At 35.5% G+C, this 7,061-nt stretch overlaps 1 pseudogene across 1 annotated transcript; it reads right to left on the reverse strand.

Moving 5' to 3' along the window:
• Window positions 1–1,440: 1,440 nt before the first annotated feature.
• LOC311170984 (mitochondrial import inner membrane translocase subunit Tim8 B-like) lies at window positions 1,441–1,692 on the reverse strand (annotated as a pseudogene). The gene has a single exon. The product of its transcript is annotated as a mitochondrial import inner membrane translocase subunit Tim8 B-like (transcript).
• Window positions 1,693–7,061: the final 5,369 nt, after the last annotated feature.

A 7,061-nucleotide genomic window follows, 5' to 3' on the forward strand; every position in this document is an offset into this window, starting at 1 on the left:
TTGAATATAAGACAGTGACAGAACATCGCATCAAAATGTCTAAAGAAAGAAAAGGAAAGGGTTTCAGTTTAGGAGAGATGGCAGGCCTGGCACAGAATATTGAGAAGGTAATAAAAACTTGGAATAGCTAAGCTTAGATGGAGTGAATATGAAGAAGGAAGAATTAAGGAGTAAAAATTGAGCCTTAAGGGAGTTTGAAGATAAAATATTTTTGATTTTGTCTTTGCTATTTTTCTAAATATTAACTATGAAAAAAGAAATGACAGAGGAGGAATTTTAAGAATTACCTCATTACATACAGGTGATCTTCTGTTTAAGTAGAGATATGTTTGCTGACCAAAAAATCTTTAAACCATTTTTGGTTTTAACAATGACCAATACTATCATAACCTCGCTCATATGATATCAATTAATGTTGTATTTGTATAATTGTTACTTTCTGTTCCCTTGTTTTAAAAGCAGAAGGAACATTTCCTCATTCATTTTCAAGGAGAGTTTATAGAGAAAGTGAAATGTGATGGAATCATGTTTGAACCATGATTATAGCTTCAGTTCTTCATTATAAAGCTTCCAATGCTTTCCTTATTGTCTGATGTAAGACAGAAAAACCACACCACATTCTTTCTATCAGAATGATGACCACCATGGTATTTCATTCAAACAGATGTATTTCAGAAACTTTTACAAAATGGAGCAATAGTGGGTCCAATGAACATTTTGGTTAATTATTTCTAAGTGGAAAACATGACAGTAATTTACACAGAGCAGCAGTATGGGTTAAGGAAAAAAAAATCAGCAAAGTTTGAATTGGGACCAATGATATCTGGGTTAACCATTATGTAACCCACAAAGATTTTCTGTTCCTCAATATTACTGCTAATAAGCTTTTACAGCTAATGAGCTGTCTCCATTTGTTTTTTAGTTTCTGCAGTCCTTTGTGTTTGTTTCTTCCTTTGTGTGTCCCTGATTTCATCCTTTTCCTGTTGTTTTATACTTGGTTTTCTCTTCTCTTTCAATATCTTTCAGTATGTTGGTTTTTTCTTACAGAGCAGTAATTCTAGAATCTAATTCTGATCATTTCATTCTCTTATTTAGGAATGTTTAATGATCTATTTTTTCTTATCAAATTATACACCAATAAATTAATTATTTTGACATTCAATACTCTCTGTTACCTGGTTTCAACTAAGTCCCCAACACCATCTTTTACTTTGCCTTATATTTTTTTTTTTGAGAATTCACATATATTGAATAATTGTGTTACAACCTGGGATTTCTGAATAAATTTCATTTTTTGAACATTTTATATATTACTTTTTAGCACCAACAGGCTTCATAAGAGCCTGAAGTTGATCTGACAGCTAACAACCTTCCTCTAGTGACTTCAGTCTATTTAGTGATAAGTTCTTTGCTGCTTCTGCCATTCTCGCAGAGGATGTTCTACTGCCCTTCTTTCTGTACAATCTGGGCAAATCAACTGGTGTTAGCAAGAGTAGTGTCAATGAAGCAGTCCACACAACTAGAGAGGCAATTTTTAGTGTGAGAGTCTGGACGATTCCCAGGCTTCTCCAAACGTTTATCCCAACATAGCTCCATAAAGTGATGTACCAGTGCCATGAACTGTACCTTCTGCTGTTAGGCCGCCACCAGGTGCTGCAGCTCTGCCTTGCCTACCTCCCCCAGCTCCTCCATGGCACAGTCACCGTCTGCATCAGGCTCAGGACCTACTTTGCCTCATATAACTGATTTTCTGCAAACTCACCCCAAACCCTTAGTTTGTAGCCTCTGAGCTATAATTATTGCAGGGACAGTCTTTTGCATTTTTCTTCTTTACACATGGATTGATTTTATGTGGGAGAAACATCTTTGAGAAGGCTTTTTAGAGATTTTTTAACTCAGAGAAGGTATATTTACCTAATAGAGTTTGAGTTCCTGAGAGCAGGACCAATATTTTCTCCATCTCTATCTTTCAAATTCCTAGTAGATGCTGAAGAAATACTGGTAGGCCTGAGATTTTTTGTTTTTGTTGCTTTTCTTCTTTTTCACCTTAAAAAAATCTAGTTCTAGTTTCCTAGTTTGTGTTACAGCATATTAATAACAAGGATAGTGAAGGGCAAGGGATAAGATGGCCCTAATGGTTCAGAAAGCTCTTAAGGGACATGTCTTTAAACAGGATTCTCTGGGTCTGTGGTCAGAGTAAGGTACAGAATCAGGCTGGGTCCCCACAGAAAATAGATGGCACAGTCAAAATGGTTTAATTGGGTAGAATTTAATGATGAAACTGTGAGTAGAGGTATGGACATGGTTAAGGAAAATAAAGATGGATGATGATGTACCCAAACACCAGTTATGGCAGGAAATTATTACTCTGTCAATTTATCAGAAGAAAAGAAAATCCATGAATGGGACTTGCCCACAGAATCTTTTGCAGTAGAGTGACACTTGAATAACTTAGTGGGTCTCCCATTCATACTTTCTTGCCCTTAGTAGTTTCAGAGAAAACATTTGAAGAAGTCACATTTTTGAGTGATGATTGTGGTGATTGTTATTGTAGAAATATTATTATATAATAAAGACCTGCAGAAAGGTAAAGAAAAAACATTCGTTGGTCTACAAAAAAGTTTCAGTGGTATTTGAGATTTTCATTAAGTCTCCTAAACCCACTTTAACAGCTCCTACGATATGTCAAGTTCTTTGAGCTCTTCTCAAGATTACGAGGTTGAAGGAGCTGCAGCTTTACAGAAGTTTCTCTAAAAGTCTAACACAAGATAATGGAGAAGCAGAGGTTAATGGATTGACTTTCAAGATTGACTTCTTCTAAGCTTCTGATCTCTGGGTTGAAAAAAAATGGAAAATGGTGTTTATTTGATTTGTCTGTACTGTGAGGTCAGTAAAACACTCCAAATACCATCTTATTTTTATTTATGAATTCCGTTTCCTAAGAGCAATAAGACACTCATTCCCTACTGTGCGTTGTTAGGGTATGACTGAATAGTTCAAGTGGCTAAATCAAGTTGGTTTGGAGCTTAGTGACTCATAACACTCAACCATCCATCAATTAAAGCAGGACTGCTTGTCTGCTTGCAATTTGGCAAGCAGCATTTTGTCTTCCAGAAGCACACAGAAAAATTCTTCCATCAGAATTGAAGGATGAGGAAAAGTGTCCAATGATGTCAGTAAGAAAAGATACTTGTACTGATTAAATAGCAGTCACAAACTAACTACTTGCATGCATTTTCCCATGGTGATGGTCATTGTTACATGCAAGGAATGGAAAATGAATTAATCTTACTGTATCTCAATTCCCAGTCACAAAATGAATAATAAGCTGACGCTGGGGGAATACAATTAATGGTGATTTCTAAAGCGTATTGAATTTATATGGAAGACAGCTACCCCATAAATCCAAGACAGGGATTAAATTCATTGTGATTCAATTTTGTACCTAAGAAGCAACTGTTTAACAATATTATGGGACCTAATGTTCTCCATAGTATAAGTCACGTCACTTCATACATTTGTTCTCTTATACCTTTTTTTTTTTTTAAAGATTTATTTATTTATGCATACAAGAGCTGGGGTACAGGCCAGAAGTTTGAGATGGGGGAATGAGAGGACTCACCAGAGACAGAGTGGGGAACAGAACAGGCAGATCTACTGAAATATACTGCTGAGGGGAGCAGTGGGCAAGTCAGGAGAGGTCTGCTATGTCATGTGGGTTACCTCCCTGGTGGAGGATCAAACTCATGCTGCAGTGGCTGTGGGCAGCTTCATTGGTTGTGTCTTAACCCCTTGTGCCACCAGGGAGACCCCTGTTTTCTTATACCTTTATTTCAGATTTGTTTTTGTTAATGCAGCCACTTTTGTTGTTGTTAATGTAGTTTTAAGTTTGTTAATTCATAGTTATTCATGATTGTTCTATATAAGCTTCAGAATGAAATAAGCAGTAATTTTCTATCAAGAGTTTGTGAGTTAGACTTATTTGTTAAACAATTTGTTTTTATATTAGTGAAATGTGGTATTTGACTTTTGCAGATTACTTTTTGGCTGTCATTCAACAAGTAAGTTTAAGAACTTTTTTGTGTAAATATATTTGTGAGGAAAACATAAGCCACATATGCTTGAACTAAATAATAGGAGAAATAAGATTTATTCAAGAGTAATTAGAATACCAGTTATTGTTTGACAAAAAACTGAGATTGATGCAGAATGCTTTTTTGCAATCAGAAAAAGAACGATGGTGTATACATGGAGATTTTAATGGAAGACATGCTGTTAGTTGAGGGGTGTGAAATAAGGCACCCCCCAAAAGAACATTAGTAAAAATGAAGTAGAAATAAAGAGAAAAATCAGCTTGGTTAACTATAGTCTCAAATTTTGGTAGGTTTAGGGAAATCCTGAGGGATGAGTTAGAGGCCACTGAAGTAAAGACAAAAAAAAGGGAATCATTTTTTAATAGGCGAAAGGAAGTTCTTACTGCCTATTCTAAGTCAGAAAGTCATAAATCCCAGTAGCAATGTGGAAAACAGAATATAATGAAGAAAATTCAGCCAGGTGAGCCATTGAGAGAGGATTTTAATAGCCTCTGCATAAGTAAGATAATAAGCTAAGTGGGTAAAAATGGGTTTGCAAAAGAAGGGAAATAATCAAATTTGGTGTCAGATTGAATAGATGGCAAGAAATGATAAGGTTCAAGAAATGCCTGAGGAATCAGACCTCTGCAACAAGGAGAATTATTTCACAATGACTGGTAATAAGGAAATCAAGGTGTGAATTGAGAGCATGTATGATAAGATAAAGCAAGGTACTAACCAAATAATCGTTAGAGGTTTTTTTTTTTTTTTTTTTTTTTTTTTTTTTATTCAATCATGTTGATAGTCAAAGTATGCTATTTGGAACTTAGTTTTTGTATCTAGACCCAGCTGGTCTAGAACTTAGTCTGAAACTGTGACTCAAAATAGCCACTTTTTGTCATAGAGCTTTTTCCTTAGTAGACTCAATCACCTCTTTTCCCAGACACCTGTATCTGGGAGATTAAATGGTATTGATATATCTGGCATTACAGAATATTTTAGTTTTTTAAAGACAAAGTTCTACCTCATTTCTATTTCATGAAATGAAAGTGAAATACAGTTTCACTTAATATAATTATCAGTGAAACTAAGACTATAGATGAATGTATGCAACATTTTTGATCATTTGATTGGTGTTTGTGAACAGAGTTGGTATTTATGAACTCATAAGGATCTTCAAAATTTGCCTTTTGGGGAAGAAAATTTCCATGCTTTTCCATAACCCAAACATGAATTTTAAAAGTTAGACTTCTAGATCTAAAGAATGTTTGACTCATTATAAAACAAGAAATGGGAGCAACTTAAAAACTGTAGCTTTCCATGTGGTTTGTGCTCACTGAGAAAGAATCTTCTGACTAATTTGGGAGCAAAGAATGTTTAAATAAGGAAGTTAGAAATAAATGAAAAATAACATTTTAATACTAGAAGCCAAAAATTCCCACTTTTTTAGTTGTGAAACTACTTCTGTTGACTGTAATGAATCATAAACATTGCATTATCATCATCAGTTATGTTGTGTAGTCTGTGCTAATGATTTATCAGTCTCCATATTTGGACCAATTTTCTACAGCCGTGCAAGTGTTCTATAAGCATGCTGGAGAAATAGAATTCATCTCCCTTTCTTTTCCCATCCCTGTTCCTCTCACCTCCTATAGCTACTAAATGGAATGTTGCATATTATTAACAAATTACAATATTATCAACAAATTACTTAAATGAAGTAAGGTAGGTTGGAATAGATTCAATTGGTAGTTTCTTTTTTTAGTTGGTCTTGAGTTTTGTACAGGGCTTTTATTTGGGGAAGCTGGGTTTATTCTGGTTTTAAACACATTCTAACATTATCACATTCTAACATTTGGAAAAAACTGGTAATGACATAACCATGTTTTGAAAAAAATAAACATGCTCTGGTGAGTCTTCAGCATTCTATTGAAAAATCTCTAATTATGTTGCTATTACTGCATTGTCATGAATGATATCATTTCCCAGTGAGTTTTATGAGTGCTTCAGCCTGTATAATCTTCAAAGACAAACTGAGACCTTCTTTTCTGCATGAGACTTTACCAATAATTCCAGTCCCTGTTGTATGCTCTATTCTTTAGAAGTTTAGTGAAACAATGGTCTATAGCATACCATTTCTCTCTTTTAAAAAAGATTTATTTATTTATGCATAAAGAACAAGGTCGTAGGCCAGATATGTGGGGGTAAGAGGATTCACCAGAGACAGAGTTGGGAATAGAACAGGTGGATCTAATGAATTACGCTGCTGAGGGGAGCAGCAGGAGAAACAGGAGAGGTCTGCTGTGCCATGTGGGTTAGCTCCCTGACCGGGGATCAAATTCATGTTACAGTGGCTTGATAGTGATAGCTACTGATAGCTTGAGAGTGCTGAGACTTAACCTCTTGTGCTACCAGAGAGCCCCTGTCCTGAGTGTGATGGCAACACTATCTTGCTACCAACCAAAAGAATATAACAAAGGTGATGGGACATTACTTCCTTGATTATGTTATGTTGTTGTGTTAGCTGCTCACTGGCTTGAAGACTCATCTTGAGATTCTCTCCTTAGCTGGCTTTGAAAAAGTAGGTGAGCATATGGGAAGGTACAATGCTGAGACTTGCCTCCGTATGACAGGCAAGAAACTAGTACCCTCACTCTTGGAGCCATGAGGAAATCAATTGTGCCAACACCTTGAATGAGCTTGGAAACATAATCCCCCAATTGAGCTTTCAGATAATAAGGAAGACTCTCTCACCTTGATTACATTTGTATGACCCTAAGCAGAAGACAGTTAAGTCACTGGGACTTCTGATTCAAATATATATTGTTTTAAATTTGTTACCCACAATAAATAACACAGGCATGTCATTTCCCAAATGAAATTTGGTCGTTATAGCTGGACAGTATTTCAAGTGTCATGCATATTGTCAGATTTTGACATGTGTTTATTGTTTATTATTTATTGTGTCAAACAAAAAAGAAAGGGAGC

The sequence above is a fragment of the Talpa europaea genome (assembly GCF_964194135.1).
Source record: "Talpa europaea genome assembly, chromosome: 5".
Taxonomy (NCBI): domain Eukaryota; kingdom Metazoa; phylum Chordata; class Mammalia; order Eulipotyphla; family Talpidae; genus Talpa; species Talpa europaea.